The sequence below is a fragment of the Colobus angolensis genome, unplaced genomic scaffold (assembly GCF_000951035.1).
Source record: "Colobus angolensis palliatus isolate OR3802 unplaced genomic scaffold, Cang.pa_1.0 Scaffold158, whole genome shotgun sequence".
In the NCBI taxonomy this organism is placed as follows: domain Eukaryota; kingdom Metazoa; phylum Chordata; class Mammalia; order Primates; family Cercopithecidae; genus Colobus; species Colobus angolensis.
In genome coordinates, this window is record NW_012114688.1 from 7454954 (window position 1) to 7474633 (window position 19680).

Consider the following 19680-nt stretch of genomic DNA (forward strand, 5'->3'; position numbering starts at 1 on the left):
AGCACAGGAGAGATTGGCAAGTAGTTCAGAACAGTGAGCTGAGATTGCACCACTGCACTCCAGCCTGGACAACAGGAGCGAAACTGCATCTTCTCAAAAAAAAAAAAAAAAAAAAAAAAAGAATACCACAGACTGGATAACTTAAAAATAAATTTACTTGGCTCATGATTTGGGAGACTGGGAAGTCCAAGAACATGGCACCAGCATCTTGTGAATGTCTTCTTACTGCATCTTAACATGGCAAAAGGGTATCACACAGTAAGAGGAAAAAGGGTGTTTGTCACCTCAGGTCTCTTCTTTTTATAAAGCCCCAAGTTGCATCATGAGTGCCCCATCCCAATAACCTTATCTAATTCTAATTACCTCTCAAAGGCTGAAATTCCAATAAACATATTAATGCAGGGATTAAGTTTCTGGCACATAAAATTTTGCAGTCACATTCAAACTATAATACTCCACTCTTGACCCCCTAAATTAATCTCCTTCTCGTGTGCAAAATACATTAATCCATCCCAACAGCCCCAGTCTTAACTCAATCCAGCAGCAGCTCAAAGTCCAAGGTCCAGAGTTTCATCTAAATCAGTTATGGGTGTGCTTGAGGCATGATTAATCCTGAGGAAAATTTTCTTCAACTATCAACCTGTGAAATCAAAACAAGTTACGTACTTTACAACATACAATGATGGGGCAGGCATAGGATAGACATTTCCATTTCAAAAGAGGGAAGGAGGCTAGAAGAAAGGGGTAACTGATTCCAAGTAAGATCAAAACGAAACAGGGAGCACAAATTAAGTTGAAAACCTAAAGAATAATCTTCGCTCTATGTGCCACCTCTCAGATACACGGAGGTGAAAGTTATGTTCCCAAGTCCTTGGGCAGCCTGACACATGGCTTTACTCAGCTCAACTCACACTTCAGTTCTCCCAGTCTGGCACTGTACACTGGTAGCTCTGCAGTTCTGAGGTCCCAATAGTGGTCCACTAGGCATGGCCTGGTGGGCCTAGTGGCAGCTCTGACCCCACATTTATTTTTTGTTTACATTTTTAATTTCAATAGCTTTGGGGGTACAAGTGGATTTTTTGACATGGATAAATTACACAGTGTTGAATTTTGAGGTTTTACTGCACCTGTCACCCAAGTAATGTACATTATACCTAATGTGTAATTTTTTATCCCTAACCTCCCTGCCACTCTCCTTCTTCTGAGTCTTTAATGTCCATTATATCACTCTGTATGCCTTTGCATATTCATAACTTAGCTCCCACTTATAAGACATCATTTCATTCCTTTTAATGGGTGAATAGTAGTCCATGGTGTGTGTGTGTGTGTGTGTGTATACATTTTATGTACATTTTTATGTATATATACATACATATATAGTACATTTTTGTGTATATATATGTGTATACACACACACACACATATATTTAGTACATTTTTAAATCAACTTTAGTTGATGGCCACATATGTTGGTTCCACATTGTTGTAGTTGTGAATTATGCTGCTATAAACATATCTGTACCAGTGTCTTACTCATATAACAACTTCTTTTATTTTGGGTAGATACCCAGTAGTGGGATTGGTAGATAGAATGGTAGATTTACTTTTAGTTCTTTAAGGAATCCCTATAATGTTTTCCATAGAGGTAGTACTAACTCACATTTGTACAAGTAGTGAAAAAGTGTTCCTTTTCCTCCACATCCACACCCATGTCTATTGGTTGCCAGTTTTTTAATAATGGCCATTCTTGCAGAAGTAAGGTGATCTCATTGTGGTTTTAATTTGCATTTCACTGATGATTAGTGATGTTGAGCATTTTTTCATATGTGTCTTGGTCATTTTATTGTACATCTTTTTTCGAGAAATGTTTATTTTTGTCATTTGCTCACTTTTTGATGGGATTATTTGTTTTTGTCCTACTGATTTGTTTGAATTCCTTGTATTTTCTGGATAGTAGTTCTTTGTTGGCTTTGTAATTTGGAAAAATATTTTCTCCCATTCTGTGGGTTGTCTATTTACTCTGCTGATTTTATTTCTTTTGCTGTGCAGAAGCTTTTAAGTTTAATTAGGTCCCATTTATTTATTTTTGTTTCTGTTGCATTTGCTTTTGGTGACTATTGGGGGAACCTACCCCTAATAGTTAACATGGGTTCTTTCCTATTTCCTTAAGCATTGGCTGGTCTGAGAAACAAAAGGGAAAGAATAAAAAAGAGAGAAATTTTAAAGCTGGGTGTCCGGGGGAGACATCACATGTCAGCAGGTTCCATGATGCCCCTGAGCCGTAAAATCAGCAAGTTTTTATCAGCAATTTTCAAAAGTGGGAGGGAGTGTATGAATAGGATGTGGGTCACAGAGATCACATGCTTCACAAGGTAATAAAATATCACAAAGCAAATGGAGGCAGGGCGAGATCACAGGACCACAGGACGGGGTGAAATTAAAATTGCTAGTGAAGTTTCGGGCATGCATTGTCATTGATAAAATCTTATCAAGAGACAGGGTTTGAGAGCTGACAACCAGTCTGGCCAAAATTTATTAGGCAGGAATTTCCTCATCCTAATAAACCTAGTAGCGCTGCAGGAGACCGGGGCTTATTTAATCCCTTTGTCTTCAACCGTAAAAGACAGTCGTCCCCAGAGCAGCCATTTTAGAGGCCTATCCTCAGGGGTGCATTCTCTTTCTCAGGGATGTTCCTTGTTGAGAAAAAGAATTCAGCGATATTTCTCCTATTTGCTTTTGAAAGAAGATAAATATGGCTCTGTTCCACCCGGCTCACCAACAGTCATAGTTTAAGGTATCTCCCTTGTTTCCTGAACATTGCTGTTATCCTATTCTTTTTACAAAGTGCCCAGATTTCATATTGTTCAAACACACATGCTCTACAAACAATTTGTGCAGTTAACACAATAATCACAGGGTCCTGTGATGACATATATCCTCCTCAGCTTATGAAGATGATGGGATTAAGAGATTAAAGTAAAGACGGGCATAGGAAATCAGAAGTGTATTGATTGGGGAAGTGATAAGTGTCCCTGAAATCTTCACAATTTATATTCTTCTGCCATGGCTTCAGCCAGTCCCCCCATTCAGGGTTCCTGACTTCCCACAACAGGTGACCCCACATTTCTTCTCAGCATTGCCCTAGCAGGGACTCTGTGGTGGCTCTATGTCTGCAGCAAATCTCTGCTTTGTTCCCCAAGCTGTTTGCAACATCCTTTGAAATCTAGGTGGAGGCTGCCATGACCCCTCTTGCATTCTGCATACCTGCAGAATGATCACCAGATGGATGCTGCCAACTTTTATGATTGTACTTTCCAGAGTGGAGACTGGAGCCACATTTGGGGCTGCTTCAGCCACAGGTAGCCAAGGAGCACTACACTGAAATGCAAGGAGCACCAAGCCCATTTTCCAAAACCATTCTGCCCTTTTAGAGTTCTGGACTTGTGATGAGAAGACAATTTTAAAAATCTCTGAAATGCCTTCTGGGTCTTTCTCCCACTGTCTTGATCCCTTTTATCCATACTAATCTTCTTAGAAAACAGACACTGGACCACATTCTTGGTTCTGCTGAAATATGTTTTCTTTCTCTACCACATGGCCAGGCTGTTAATCTTTCAAATTTTCATGCTCTGTTTTGTTTCTCATCTTATTATAAGTCTTTAAAAGTGGCCATGCAGTAGGCTGAATGCTTTGCTGCTTAGATATTTCCTTCTGCCATATAACCTGGATTATTGCCCTTAAATTCTGCATTCTATAAAGCCCTTGGGCATCAGCACATGTCAGCCATGTTCTTTGAGACACAACTACATAAGTAATTTCAAAGAAGTTACAGAATTCCCCTAGTCTTCTCATTGAGCCATTAACAGAATTGCCCGTAATGCTTAGTTTGTGGAAATACAGTCCTTTTCTAGTCTGTTCCTCCAAATCACTCCAGCCTTTACCCATTATCCAGTTTCCAAGCCACTTCCACATTATCAGGTTATTTGTTATAGCAACAACTCCACCTCTCTATACCAATTTTCTTAGGCTATTTTCTATTACGATAGCAGAATACCACAGACTGGATTGTTTATGAAGAAAATAAGTTTATTTAGTTCACAGTTCTGTGGGCTGGGATTCCCAAGAGCAAAGTGCCAGCAATTGGTGATGACCTCCTCACCACATCATAACATAGCAGGGGGCATCACATGATGAGAGGGCAAGAACATGCCTGTCAGCTCAGATCTCTCTTTCTCTTCTGATGAAGCACCACTCTAATGATCTTATTGAATCCTATTTACCCCTTGAAGACCCTACCTTCAATCAGCATATGAATTTGGGGATTAAGTGTCCAGCGCATGAAATTTGGGGGGCATATTCAAATCATAGCACAGTTATTTGTGCTTATCTGCACTCAATTCTAAGCTAAAGGATTTTCTGGAATCAGGACCAAAATAGTCTCAACCACCTATCATTGTAATGTAATCAGAGATGGTACCACAAGTTTTTCTGATTCCACCTGTTCTTCTTCCTATTTTCCAAACCATCTCCCTTTCATTTCACAAAAGACCCTTACCAACTGGTCTGGGAAACTCAGCCCCCATTGGATCCAAATATTCAGTAGGAAAGGATATAATGACTTTGGGGTTAGTTTTGAAGTGTTTCTTTCCAAGACTTAAATAAGTTTTAGACTCTCAAGGAAATGGCTACTCCCTTGTTCATCTCTCCATGTGGCAGTGGGAAGAAACAGTTTTTTTACATGTGTTTTGTATTCTGTACTGTATCATCTTTTTTTTTTTTTTTGACAGAGTTTCACTCTTGTTGCCTATGCTGGAGTGCAATGACTCGATCTTGGCTCACTGCAACCTCCTCCTCCTGGGTTCAAGCGAGTCTACTGCCTCAACACTCCGAGTAGCTGGGATTACAGGCATGTGCCACTACGCCCAGATTTTTTGTATTTTTAGTAAAGACGGCTTTGACCATCTTGGCCAGGCTGGTCTTGAACTCCTGATCTCAGGTGATCTGCCCGCCTCAGCCTCCCAAAGTGCTGGGATTACAGGCATGAACCCCTGTGCCCGGTCATCATCTATTTTTTATAACATTTCTACAAGAGAGATATTTCCTATTGCTTATGTTGCATAAGTAAAATGAAACTCAGAGAAATTTAATTATTTGCCTCAAATTGCACAACCAAGACTTGACTATAGATGTTATAATGGCAAATCAATGAGAATTTCTATGGCATACATGTATTTTTTTTATTCTAAGAATGATAACTGAAAATAATGAAAGCAAAAACTACCTATAACAAGAAAATTTTTATTCCAAATTATATTTAAACTATGTTTAACACTCTCACTGAGCACTGTAGATTTGATGAAGTGCTTTACAATATTGTACTATCAGTTTTTCATATTATTCTCTCTGAGTGAAACCTTTCTTTCATATCATTGTCTCCCTTTAAACAGTATATGTGACTTAGCAAGACCTTTTTTTAAAAAAAATCTTTATTCTTAAAATGTGTTAAAAAAAAGTTTATCTCCTTTCTTTCTCATCCAAAGAACATTTAAAATAAATTAATTTTCTTTAATTTGCTTCAAAGAACAAAGGCTCTTTATGATAAGACCAGATTAACTTTCATTGAATCTCTATTTCTAACCAGGTATCCAGAAATTTAAAGAAAATAGAGATAAAACAAAGAAGTCCTAAAATTTCTGTCTAGTATGGTGAATGTTCTCTGTAGTAATAGATTTTTTCATATTCTTGTAAATAGAATTGGAGAAAAAAATGTAAATATAGAGCATTTCATCTGAGTATTAATAGATGCCAAAAGAAAATGGTAACTTACTTCCCTTTATAGTGCCACTCCAAAAGCTGTCACTTGAGTAAATTTCAGGAAAAAGGAAAGAAAAAAGAAAGAAAACTTTCTCATCCAAGAAACAAGCATGTTCACCCTAAACTACCTTGATCTTTCTTATTAACCAAATAATTTCAGAAATGTTATAAAGAAGAAAGAGGCAGGACTTCTGGCTATGGACAAATGAGGAGACTGGCAAATTTTCCCTTCCAAAAAGCAATGATAAAATGGAATAAAGTTAATGAAAACATCTATTTTTATGCTCTTTTAATTGATCAAAGGTGATTTTTGAGAAGCTCTTCTGATTTAGAACTGCTTCACTTTGGGTAGTGACAGTGCGAATTTGTAGTGCTCATGCCTGTGGCTACTCCTCACAGTTCTATTTGGAGTGATAAAGAATTCTCCTAGGCAATGGCATTGTTGATGAAATAGACAATCTTTGTGGTTTAGAAGTGGGGAGGAATAGTGATTCTACTTGCTTGAGATTGTGCTCATTGTTGAGGCATAGATATGCTTGTTTAAAGCATGCAAGGTACAAACTATAGAGGGCCCAAGCTCTCCATGTACTCTTACTCAACTCTGTGTGTAGTCATGAAGGATACTTGAAAAGAACCAATGGAAAGTAAAAGAGATATCAGATTGTAAAAAATACCCTGAAGTTTGAATGTATATCTCTAAATACAAATTGATGTACGAAAAGCTTTACTGGCTCAAGACTCTTGAGAACAATTTCTCTCAAATCATTAGCTTGCCACCTAATTATACAGACACAGAAGTGACTGCTAGAACATTTGGCTTACATTTAAGCAAGAATTAAAAACAGAACAAAATATGGACAGACAAACGAAAACTTAACATGGACATTAGGGAGTACAAACAATGGAGGAGGCAGATCTCATAGATTTAGCTCAGGTAAATCTAAACCCTAAAACAAACAAATAAAAAATACAACAAACAAACAAACAATCCTAGCAAATTCATGAAAAGGTAAAACAAAACATTAATTTATAAGGAGAAAAATAGAATTCAGAATTCCTATGATATACTGTCTATAAAAAATTGAGACTTCCAAAGATACAGGACAGTTAAGGAGGGAGAAACAGTCAGTAGATATCAGTTTTATCCAATAAAGACTTCAGAAAAGCTATGAAAAGTAAGTTTAAAAATAGAAGAAAATTATGTCTAAAAAGTTAATAGTATAATAACAATGAATCAACAAACATAAAACAAAATAAGGACAGATAAATTATTTGAAGAGGACCAAATGGAAACATGGAGTTTAGAAAAATGCAATTGAAATTTAGAAAATTCAGAAGAGCACAGCAGCAGATTTGGGGTGCCAGAAAAATTAGTGAGTCTGAAGGCAGATCAATACAAACTATTCAACTGAAGAAAAAACACAGAAGATAAATTAAAGAAAAATGAGCAAAGCCTTAGAAATCAGTGTAACACCATAAAGTATATCAATATATGTATAAAGAAAATCTCAAAGCAGGAGAAAGAGATAAAAAATTGAAAAAATAATAGCTGACACATTTCCAAATTGATGAAGACATTTCTGTATACTTTTGAATATAAAAAATAAACTGTAACTCCTTGGTAGAACAAATACACAGAGAGACATACCTAGATGTATCAACCTGTTCAAAACAGAACATCAGGTCTTGAAAGCACCAAGAATAAAACAGCCCATTACTTATACATTGGATTACCATCTGAAACAATGGAGCACACAAAACAGTGAAATGACATATTCAAAGTTCTAAAAGCAAAACACACCCACTTTGAAAATAAAGAATTCTCTCTCTAGCAAAACTCTTCTTTAAGAATGAAGGCAAGGTAAGGATATTTGGAAATAAACAAAGGCTAAGATAATTAGTTCATAGCAGACCTTCCTTTGAATACTAAAGTCTACGAGACCTAAAAGAATTGATATCAGGTAGTAATTTTAACCCACAGAAATAAATAAAAAATCTCAGAAGTGTTAAATATATAGATTAACAAAAAGCAGTACATATGTGTTTATTTCTTCTCTTCTTTAAAATATATGACTGATTAAAGCAATAATTACAATTCTGTATTATGTGGCTAATAATTAAAGAAAGTAAAACCAGAGAAAGGTGAAGAGAGGAAATAATAGAGATTAGAGTAGATATCCATGAAATTAAGAAAATACAATATATAAAGTTAATTAAACAAAAATTTGTTCTTGGAATATGTCGACAAAACTCACAAACCATAGCTAGACTGACTAAGAAGAAAAGAGTGAAAACACAAACTACCAAAAGGAGAAACAAAACTAGAGACATCACTACCAACCCTACACAACTGAAAAGGATATAGGTGGATATAATTAACAACTTTATGACAATAAATTGGACAACCTAGATAAAATAGACATATTCCTACGAAGGTAGCAACTACTAAAATGACTCAACACAAAGCACAAAATCTGTTAGACCCATATAATATGTAACAAAATTAAACTTGTAATTAGAAATAGTGCCCTTCAAATAAGCCCAGGTTCAGGTAGCTTCATGGTTAAATTTTATGAAATATTTAAAGAATAAACAATACACAATTAGTCTTCAAAAGTTTTTCAAGAAGAGGGACTACTTTCCAACTTATTCTAGGAGGTCGATATTATTCTGAGACCAAATCTAGACAAAAGACATGACAGAAAATGAAACTAAAGATAAGTATTCATCATAAAAATTATGCAAAAATTCTTAACAAGGACCAGGGTGGCACTTCACGCCAGTAATCCCAGCACTTTTAAGGCAGAGGTGAAAAGATAGCTTGAGGCGGAGAGTTTGAGACCAGCCTAGCCAACACAGAAAGATCCTATTCTACAGAAACATTTAAAAAAAATCAGGCATGGTGGTGTGTTCCTGTGGTCCCAAATACTTGAAAGGCTGAGGTGGGAGATTTGCTTAAGCCCAGGATGTTGTCTGCAGTTAGTTATGATGGCACCACTGCACTCCAGCCTCTGTGAGAATGTGAGACCCTCTCTAAAAAAAAAATTACAAACATTAAAGGTAAGGAAAACTAAAATTCTTAATATAATATCAGCAAAATATCAATTAATTGTTAAAAAGATTGTACACTATGATGCTGTGATTTGTCTCAGAGATGGACGTTTGACTAACATCTGAAAACTAATTAATGACTTCATCATATTAATATAATAAATCATGTTTGGTAAATTTTTTTCTATAATAAACCAAATAGTAAATGTTTTAGACTTTGCAGTCCATGTGACAGCTGTTAGAAATTATTCAGCTATGCTGAGTAAGTAAATGGGCATGTCTATGTTCCAGTAAATATTTGTTTACAAAAGTATTTACTCACAGGTGGAAGGCAGAACTTGGACCATGATTTGTGTTTGCCAATCCTAGGAGAAAAAAGGAAGGAAAACAACATAATCATCTCAAAAGGAAACAAAATATCAAAATCCATTATCTTGTCATGATAAAAACTCACAAGAATTTAGAAAGATGAGTGGGACCCATTGGCACAATGGATAACATGTCTGACTAAGGATCGGAATATTCCAGAAGTTAGGAAGAGAAGGGAACTCCATCAACCAGCTAAAACATGAAAAACCCACAGTAAACACTATGGTAAATGGTGAAAGACTGAATGTTTTCCCCTTAAGATCAGGAATGGGACAGTAATGCCCACCCTCACCAACTTTATTCATCAAGGCACTGCTAGTTCTTGCCGGTAAAATAATGTATCCCCTAACCCTTATCTGCCTCAAAAACCAAAAAGCTATCCATATTGGGAGGTAAAATTATCTTTATTCACAATCATATAAACTAACGTAAAACTTAGTATGCAAGTTTAAAGTTAAACTTTAAATCACAAGGTAGAAAATATTTGAAAAGTAAAAGTGCCTATATCACACACAAAAAATAAGTAGTATTAGAACAAATGGTGTCCAAATGGTGACTACTTTTTTGCTCACTCTTATCCATGATTGCAGAGGAAGCAAGGGTGTCCTGACAATGAGGCATAAATACTACAGCCTAGTCAGAAACAACGTAGTTGTAGATACTGGGTCAAGTGAACTCCAAAACTGAGATAAATAGTGTTTTGAAAATATTAGGAGTTCATTTTGTTGATCCTCAAATAAGCAATTACTCAAAATTGAAACTGAATGCAAAGCTTTGCTCACTGGTGTGGAGTAATCGTTTCTTCTTTGTCCCCTAATTTCTCTCTTCCCTCTAGTCCAAATTTAGCTGCTTGAAGTAAAAAGATCAAGGGTTTAGCCAAAATCCCTGTTTCCCCAATAGGACTGACAGCCATACACAACTGTCTGAATAAGGTGGGGAATTGGGGGGAGGTGAGATACTCAAACACATATGGCTCTGTTGATGTAGGCACACACATCCCCATCTTGTGCAGCAGAGGTGCCTGAATTCAACTGATAGGATTTGAACAAATTTCACAGTACAGGAAGAAAGCAAAGACGATGTTGTCAGTACAGCCAACTTTCAGCCAACTTAATGTACTATTGTTGTGACTTCCTCTGCTAAATGCACATTTGGCTTTGACTTACATACTTTTACTATGAATACTCAAAACCCCAGATGGGATTATCCTGATCTGGAAAGGTTGCATGGAGAATAGTACTAATAATATCAGCACATCACATCCCAAATGATCTTTGAGATAAAGGACTCTGTGATGGATGATTTTGCTGATTGGAACCTATGACAAAGTGAGGCAAACCTGGAAGCACTCATTAACTTAATACTGCTTAAACATGGCTACAAGGTATACAGCAACTGAAAAGTACCTATTAGTGTTCTACTGAAGTAGAAGTGAAGGAGAACACTAATAAAGCAATAATTATAATACTATATTATATAGCTAATACTTAAAGAAAGCAGAATCCCTAACTTACATGGGTCTCATGAGTCTGTGACCTGATATTCTCCATTTAGGGAGGGCCAACTGAAATTCAGTGACTAACAAGATAAGACGAGACAAAAATACTTCTCATGTCAAATGGAAGTTCAGGAATAAACAGGCCTCCAGTAGCATGACAGCATTACATGAAAAAGTAATGGTTAGGTCTTTGTGGGACAATGTTAGACCATTCTGCCATCTGAAGCACCAGTGCCATTTCAGTAAAACCACCAATTCACAGAAGTCTCCTTAATTGTTTGGAGCTGGTTCACTGATGCATTAGCTAAGCTGAAAACTGATTACATGTACTAAATTACTGTAGCTGTAACTCAGCGCTTGCTATTCAGAACTGAAAAGGTATGCGGTAACTTCATTCAGTGGGTAGAACTAAGTAAGTTTTAATAACTCTGGCTGGTGCTTCCCTTGATGGAGTTTGTTTGTTTTACTTATTCCTGGGATATTTCCTGCAACTTGTTTTGTTTTAAAATTAGAAAACTACAAACTAGCAGATTAAAAACAGATAAAACTATCTGAATGACTCATGTAGTTGCTCATGGTAAGTGTCCATTCCTTGATGAGACTAACTGAAATCAAGCTGCTGATGGAGACTGCAATACCTAGAATGCCACCATTGTTGCCTGGATCCATCATCATATAGCACATGGAAATATATCCACAATTATAGACTAGGGAAAAAGTAAAAGATTCTGTTTCTGATGCAGAGGCAACCATTGCATACCAGATTTGTGAGCCTTGCCAAAGTTTGCTGAGTCCACCTCATTTAGTATTCCAGGTCCATACACCTTTGTAAGGAAGGTTGGCCACTGAATGAGTATGTCTCCAGAAAAAGATCATTTTCTCTTGGCTGCTCCATGGGTTATGATAAAATAAAAAAGAGTGATAAATGGACCTATTCTAAAAATTCAGGTTTCTGTCCTGATAATTCCTGGGTAGGATGGTTCATTCTTTCTTCTAATGGCAAATCCAGGTTTGCCTGATGGATGCAGTTTTAGTGTGGCAGCCCATCCAAGATGGGTCCTAGGAGAGATAAGCTTAATTCCGACTTAGCCACCTAAAGTTTTCAGTTCGGTTGACATAGGCCTTCACCATAAGGCTAATAATCACTTAGCTGATTACTACACTGCTCACCAAAGTTCCCCACATGGAGCAAAGTCAGGAATATAATATATTTCTGTAATTTTATAATTTTTTTTTCCTCTTGTATGTGAACATTTCCAGTGTAAATCCTGAGTGTAAGTAAGGGCTGATTGAAAAATATAGTACAGTCATAGCTATTATAAAGAGTTGTGCCTAGATTTTGGCAATGGAGGGGAAATAACAACCTAGGAACTGGAGGAGGGAGCATGTCAGATGCTGGAAGCTGTTGGGGTCAGAGGAAGAGACATTTATAATCTTTGTCTTTCAAAACTTCTCTATGAACCTTCCTTATGAAGTAAAACACTCTATGTTAACTCTCCAAAACTGTTGAAAGCACCTTAAATGCAGCTAGGTTTGTGGTCAAGAAAGGGTTAATTTAGAAGGCCTGGGTGACTCAAACCTTACACGTTACAAAGAAAGGCCTGTGTCCAAGAGAATCCTTTGGCAGGATCCTGAGCGATAACTGCTAAGCCCTTGGAATATTCTGCTTGATAGAAATGCTTTTGTATGCCCTAATCAGTTGAGGTTGTCCTAACATGGTGATTTACAGTGAAAGACTCCTTTTTTTCTCTGGAGGGGATGAGTATCTGAGGTTAGTTGCATAGGTACTGCATGCCTGTGTGACTAATCTTCAATAATATCCCTTTACTGCAAGGCATGGGTTGGCAACACTTCCAACATTAGACAATGCTGCTGGAAGAATTAAGATCATCCTCATGAAACTCTACTGGGAGGGGACATCTCAAAACTTGGCCCTGTTTCCTTTGTACCTTGCTCCATGAGCCTTTCCCATTTTGCTGATTTTGACTGGTATCTTTTCACTGTAATAAAATCATAATATTGAGTAAAACAAGTTTCTTTTTTCTTTCTTTCTTTCTTTTTTTTTTAGTTCTATGAGTCATTATACTGAATCATTGAGCCTAGGGGTGGTCTTGAGGTCCTCTGATACAATGTACCATCCCCTGCTAGAGGCCTCTTACCATGCTCTAATTGCCGTTCCCCTGAACATTACTGGGGAGTCAAAAGAAAAGATTAGGCAGTGGTCCCAGTTCTTGTACCTTCAGGCAAAACATGCCACAGCTCCTACAGATGTCTTCTTCTCCCACTCCTATAGCTAGTAATTTCGTGGGGTGGAGGAATCACTTGGCTTGTGGTATGGACAAACATGACAAATTGTACAGATTGACCTAAGACACTTCATACAAACAAGAACTTAACTCAATTATTTGAAGTAACTATGATGCCTAAGGACAACCAGCTAGTCAAATGCATCCCAAGACTGACGTAAGTCACACCCAGAGGGACCTCACAATTTTAAACAATACTTTCTTGCCAGAGACAACATGTACGCTCCTCGGATTATACTTCTTATGTGGAAGTCAGGCATTTTCTTGCCAAAACACAGTAACTTTCGCTATAGGGGTGGTCATAAGAGACCTTCAAGGGTTTAAGAAAACAACAACAATGCATCATGTAATCCTAGATGACTGCAGAGATCTCCCAGAGGCATAATAGACTCAACATTTTTGCAGGCTCTGTGGTGATATATTTTTTTCAAATGAATAAAAAGGTGGTGCAAAATGTGTTCCTGACTTTCACTGAAATGAATAATGACACCACCTGAGCCATGGAAATCATTCAGGTCTGACTCTACTCACTGAACAAGGGTTGTTACGAATAATAGAATTGCCCTAGATTTCCTCCTTGTAAGCCAAAGAGGAGTCAGACATTCATTAATACATCCTGTTACATCTGAATTAATTCCTGGACCAAGAGGTAATTTCAATATAGAAAGAGCCACGTGGCATTTACAGGAAGACCTTGATGGATTATGATATTTGATTAGCGGGCTTATGCTGGGTCCCGAGGCCATGGCTGAGATCAATGCTGCAGATTAACCTTATCTTGCTGATTCTAGTCTTATTTGTTTTAAACTTAGTTACTGTATGAGAAAAAATGAACAGTTATGGTCCCAGCTTCTGTTGGTCAGATTAGAGTGGTCAACAGATTGATATAATCATGGAAAACTTCATCAAAACTTAAATAAGTGTCAAAACTAAGGATGGATATTATCAAGAGACAATTTTCCATGTTTGTTTTTATCTTTTCAGTGCATCTAGCAAGTCAGGCACTAATTGCTCTTTGTTAAGGACTATCTTTCCAATGTTGTTTGTAAGTATAACAGCTTTGGAAGACGAAGATAGTGTTCCCCACTGGAACGAAAGGAAAGCATGCTTGTTGACCATTATGAAGATTCTAGTTCTCTAAGCCCAGGGCTGCCTGACAGCATGTGCAGCAGGTATCCATCTCTGTCCATCCATGTCATTCAGGTGAGGTGAGAGGAAGTCAAGCAAATACGCCAGCGTGTATGCCGCCTTTTGTGCAGTAAGTGATACAGACCTTTGTCTCTCACCTAGGAGTCTTTTGTCTTCTACTAGCATCTATGAAAATGTGACAGACTAATTTGTTAGCTTGTAGGTAAGATAAAATATCAGACCATTCACAGCAACAACACACAGAGTAGGAGTAATTCTGCTTGGGATCATTCAAAATATACCCTCCATGGCTATCATAAAAAATCACTTTTGAACAGCTCCTGGGAAGTTGTTTTGTCAAATTCAAAAGAACATAGGCTTTGGAATCAGAAGAATCAGAAAAGAAAATACAGGCTCACTATTTGAACATTATAATAATATCCATAATGTAAATATTTTATGATGAATAAATGTAATTGCATTAATAATAAAGCTATTATTTAGCACCTGGCCTAATAAAATCAATTGATGATTTTTTTAAATATTTCTAAAAGAGTTGGAAACTAAATTGAGAGGCACATAAAGAAAATGAACACAAATAAAAACATTAAATAGAGTACATGTATAAGTCACATACTTATTTAAGGAATAAATTGAAAATAAAGCAAAAGTAAAAACAAAAAAGCTATAATTACATCATATAGAATAATTGTTAATATTTTAATGTATGTTCTTTTTAATGTAATTTTTAATAGTATATTTTAGAAAATACAGTGTGTTTTGCATCCTAAAGTAGAAACAGCTTGATATTGGTTCTGGTGAATTTATTTTCAAGAAAGAAAATATGTTAATATCACAATCCAGAAAGCTTGGCTGTTGAATTTTTGTTAAATCTACTAGTTAGGAACATAAATGGAACATTCATAGAGACTTTTCTTTAGCCCAACCATCTGGACACTTGCTGTATTTTGATTGAAAGCAAAAAAAAGCCCATTTGACTAAAACTTATAATACACTTAAATTCCAGGCTTCTATAGAAAGAAAACCAGAGATAAAATAACATGTAAAAACTGTGAAAAAAAGTCATTGTTGCATCAAAAAATTCCATTAATTATAGTAATTATCTATGATTGGAACTCTTAAAACATCTGCAGTGAAACAAGTGGCTATGCTTCAACATGCTCATTTCATATTTCAATCACTTAAATATAGCTATTGTTAAGGAATTAGTTGGAAGTCATTAAGAAAGTAACTTGCAAAAACCCATTCTGCCATATGAGAAAGACAAAATTGAAGAACTAATAAAAGAAAATGTGCCCAAACATTATGATCTCCATCATTAAATATAAATTAGTATAAAAACGAAGAACATCCAGTTGACAATTAACTTCAATTGTATTTCTTTATGTACATATTTAGATCATTAATTCTATTAGCTAATTAAAGTCTGCAATAATGTAATTGTAATGAATCCTCATTCAGTGAAGCGAAAACTATTGATTTATTCAATGAACATTTTGTCAGGTAACTTCTATATGTCTAGCAATGAGGTTGTCATCATAGGTATGGAGTTGGTAATGCTTCCAATTGTAATGATTTATTTGAATCACTGTAAGTTTGGAATCAAAATACCTTCAAAACTGAGAATACATATTGAAAACATCAAAGGTATATATCACATGTTTTTTTTTGTGTGATACTATAAAATTATAATAGAAAACAACTTACAATATACAATTTAAAATATATTATTACATTGAAAGGATGAACAAATACTATGTGCATCATCTCAATGGATAAAATAAAGAACGTTAAATATATTAAATGAGAAGAGTACATTACACATGGGTTGTGGGGCTGTAGGTAAATCTATTATTTGTGCCTTTCCAATTTCTAAAATTGTAGCAATGTACAACATTTATTTTGTAATCTAAGGTTTTTTTTTTTTAAATTTATTTTTGTTTTTTTTTTTGAGACGGAGTCTAGCTCTGTCACCAGCCTGGAGTACAGTGGCGCGATCTAGGCTCACTGCAACCTCCACCTCCCGGGTTCAAGCAATTCTCCTGCCTCAGCCTCCCTAGTAGCTGAAACTGCAGGCGCGAGCCACCACACCCAGCTAATTTTTGTACTTTTAGTAGAGACGGAGTTTCACTATGGTGACCAGGATGGTCTCGATCTCTTGACCTTGTGATCCGTCTGCCTCAGCCTCCCAAAGTGCTGGGATTATAGGCTGAGGTACTTATTTTTAAAAGAACAAAAAGTCTTATATCTCATTTTCTCATGTTTATATTATATTGAATAAAGTAATATAGTTAATGCTAATATACAAGTATAATCAAAACAGAAAGACTCAAATCAGATGACATGGCTTTTATTCTGGGTCATCCATTAATCCTGAGCACAAGATTTTCGGCCTGTTTTCCTCTACTTGTATTTTGATTGATTTTGACTCGACTAACTCTATAATCTTTTTCACCTCTAAGAAAATAATTATTATTGTTAAATTATCTAGGAGTCATAATGCCAGGCTACTCCTAAAGCATATCTTTGGGGAAGAACGAAGCAATCTAAATTGGGGAGGTGCTATCGTCTATAAATCAGACAAATGGATTAAGACCAGGGCTACTTCATCTTACTTATATACTTGCTTCTAAAGATCTGTGTATACATTGAATTATTCCAAATGTTTACCCATGTAATGTTAAAAATATTTTCTCTGTATTTCACATTGATTTTTCCTTCCTTCCTTCCTTCCTTCCTTTAGTGACGCAGTCTCCGCTCACTGACTGCAAGCTCCGCCTCCCGGGTTCACGCCATTCGCCATTCTCCTGCCTCAGCCTCCTGAGTAGCTGGGAGTACAGGCGCCCGCCACCCGGCTCGGCTAATTTTTTATATTTTTGGTAGAGACGGGGTTTCACCGTGTTAGCCAGGATGGTCTTGATCTCCTGACCTTGTGATCCGCCCGCCTCGGCCTTCCAATGTGTTGGGATTAAGTGTTGGCGTAAGCCACCGCGCCTGACCTTCACATTGATTTTCAATTGGATATAGCTCTCAGACTTTTAGCAGTAAGTTTTAGACCCTTTATATTTCCATTCAGTTATGTTAAATGGTGAAGAAATCTGTGAACAAACAATTCAGAATAATGAAGCCCTTAACCATTTCAGTGACGTCTATTAACAGCGATCTGCTTTGATAAATGAAAAAAATTAGTAAAATATTCATCCCAGTAGTTATTTGTTTAATGGCTAATACAAAATGGAGTTTACTGCTTTGATAAAATAAAAATTAGAATTTTTGTCTATAAACCCCTACTTTTGGAAGATATTTAGTATTTTAAATTATTAGGACTCTGAAGTGTGTTTTCCTTGATTGAATAATTCATTTATTCATTGAGGAAATATTTTATTGGAAACCTACCATGTGCCAAGAACTATTCCAGATGCCGAGTTAAAGAACTATTCCAGATACCAATAGTGAAAAAAAAAAAAAAAAAAATACTGTCAACACTACATCCACAAAAAATCAGTGCCTTGATAAAGCTTATATTTAAATGATTCATGAAGAAGAAAATATATGTAAACTGTGCAGTATATTTTTAATGATAATTTCAAAGGAATTACATAGCACAAAAGAGAAAAAAGGAATTCGGGTGCAGTTATGAATAGGGTGGTATCAAAGAAAGACTCACTGAGAAAGTGACCCATTTAGGTGGTGGAAGGTACAAATAAAAAGGTTGAAAGTCGATGTGTCTCCTGCAGGTTCTGACAACAACAAATTGGACTTTGTGGCTGTTAAGCAGTGCCAGGAATCAGGGAGAGTAGCAGGAGATGGGGTCATAAAGGGAACAGGGCAGATTGGGTCATGAGAGATCCAAAGGGTAAGGAAGCATTGAGCTTTAGGAGCAACTGTGAGTCTTAGGAGACCTTGGTTTTATTCAGTGATAGGGAAACCACAGCAAATTTTGATCAGAAGAGTAGTATCAACTGACTCCACTTGGACCACATGAAAACGAGGAAGGAGAATACTACAGCAACCTGGAAGCCGGTGAAAAATGATGGCAACACTATCTAAGGTGGTAAAAAAATTGGTGAAGAAAAGCTCATTTGGAACTATTGCGGAGATAAATGTATTTGCAGAGACAGCATGAAAAATCATGAACCGCTCCATGGGTTTTGCCCTGTGCAAATGGAAGCAAGGTAAGAAGGTAAAGAGTAAGTTACAATTTTTTTTTTCTTTAAACCAACACTTTTAAACACAACTGTAAAATGAATAAAAATATGTAACTTCTCCTGCCATACCTCATGCATCATGTTGGGACAAGCAGTCAAAGTTCCTGAATCAATAATCATTTTGATTATACTGTTCCAGAGAAACAATGTATAAAAACATATTCCAGTGCAATTTCTATGTAATCTGTTCCTCCTGTCCCATCAAGTGTGACAGTGTATTATTATGTATTGACAGAAAACATCAATATGGATGATGTTAGACAGTGGGAGGAAAGCATTTTTGTGTGCTAGTTTTGTCTTTATAATAACAGCATTGATCTTTATTTCAGCTAACCTGTTTTCAGCAACTCACAGCTAATTTACCCATATCTACATTGGTATGAGCAATAATATGGTGAATGTCAGATGGGATCTGCAATTCATAGGAACAGCTCCGCAGCCTAATGATTTTTCTCAAATGTGAATTAATTATTAATCTGATTTGTCCTTCTTTGTTCAGAGCTCTGCAAATGTTAGTAAATCAGGGTCTGCTCAAACTTTTAGTAGAATTGATGTGATAATAAGCAGCTACTTTTTGATTTGCTTTCTTTCCTCTTGCCTGATGAATAAAATATCCTTGTACTTTTATGGCCTTGGGATTATCATTTGCTCGATTTTAAAATTACTTACTCAAAATGAATTGTTTGCTTAGTGATTTTTATATTTTATATCTCTTTTTTGTTAGAAACTTTCAGCATTCTTCTTTAAATAATATGAAAGCTTCATCCTATTCTCAGGTTAACAAATCATGATAATGCTGAAGAAAAGAGGCTTGGAAATTGAATTAAATCAATTAATAGTTGTAAACACGCTATTTTAAAGAGCATCACGTTCCTTTTCTATGTTATTAAATTTTAAAATATCTGCTGACAAAGATTGTCTCTCCTTGAGCTAACTTTTTTAAAAAAATTGTTTTTAGAGACTGAGTCTCGCTCTATTGCCCAGGCTACAGTGCAGTGGTGTGATCACAGTTCATTGTAACCTCAAACTCCTGGGCTCAAGCAATCTCATGTCAGTCTCCTGAGTAGCTAGGACTATAAGTGTGTGCCACCATGCCCAGCTAATTTTTAAACTTTTTGTAGACCAGGATCTCAAACTCAAGGCCTCCTCAAGGGATTCTCCGACCTTCCTCCTCCCAAAGTGCTGGGATTATAGGCCTGAGCACAGCCTTTGACCTAACGTTAGCTTCTCTGAACCCTCTCTTGGACTAGGCCTGACCTTGGTCTTTCATTACTGTTCTTGTAGA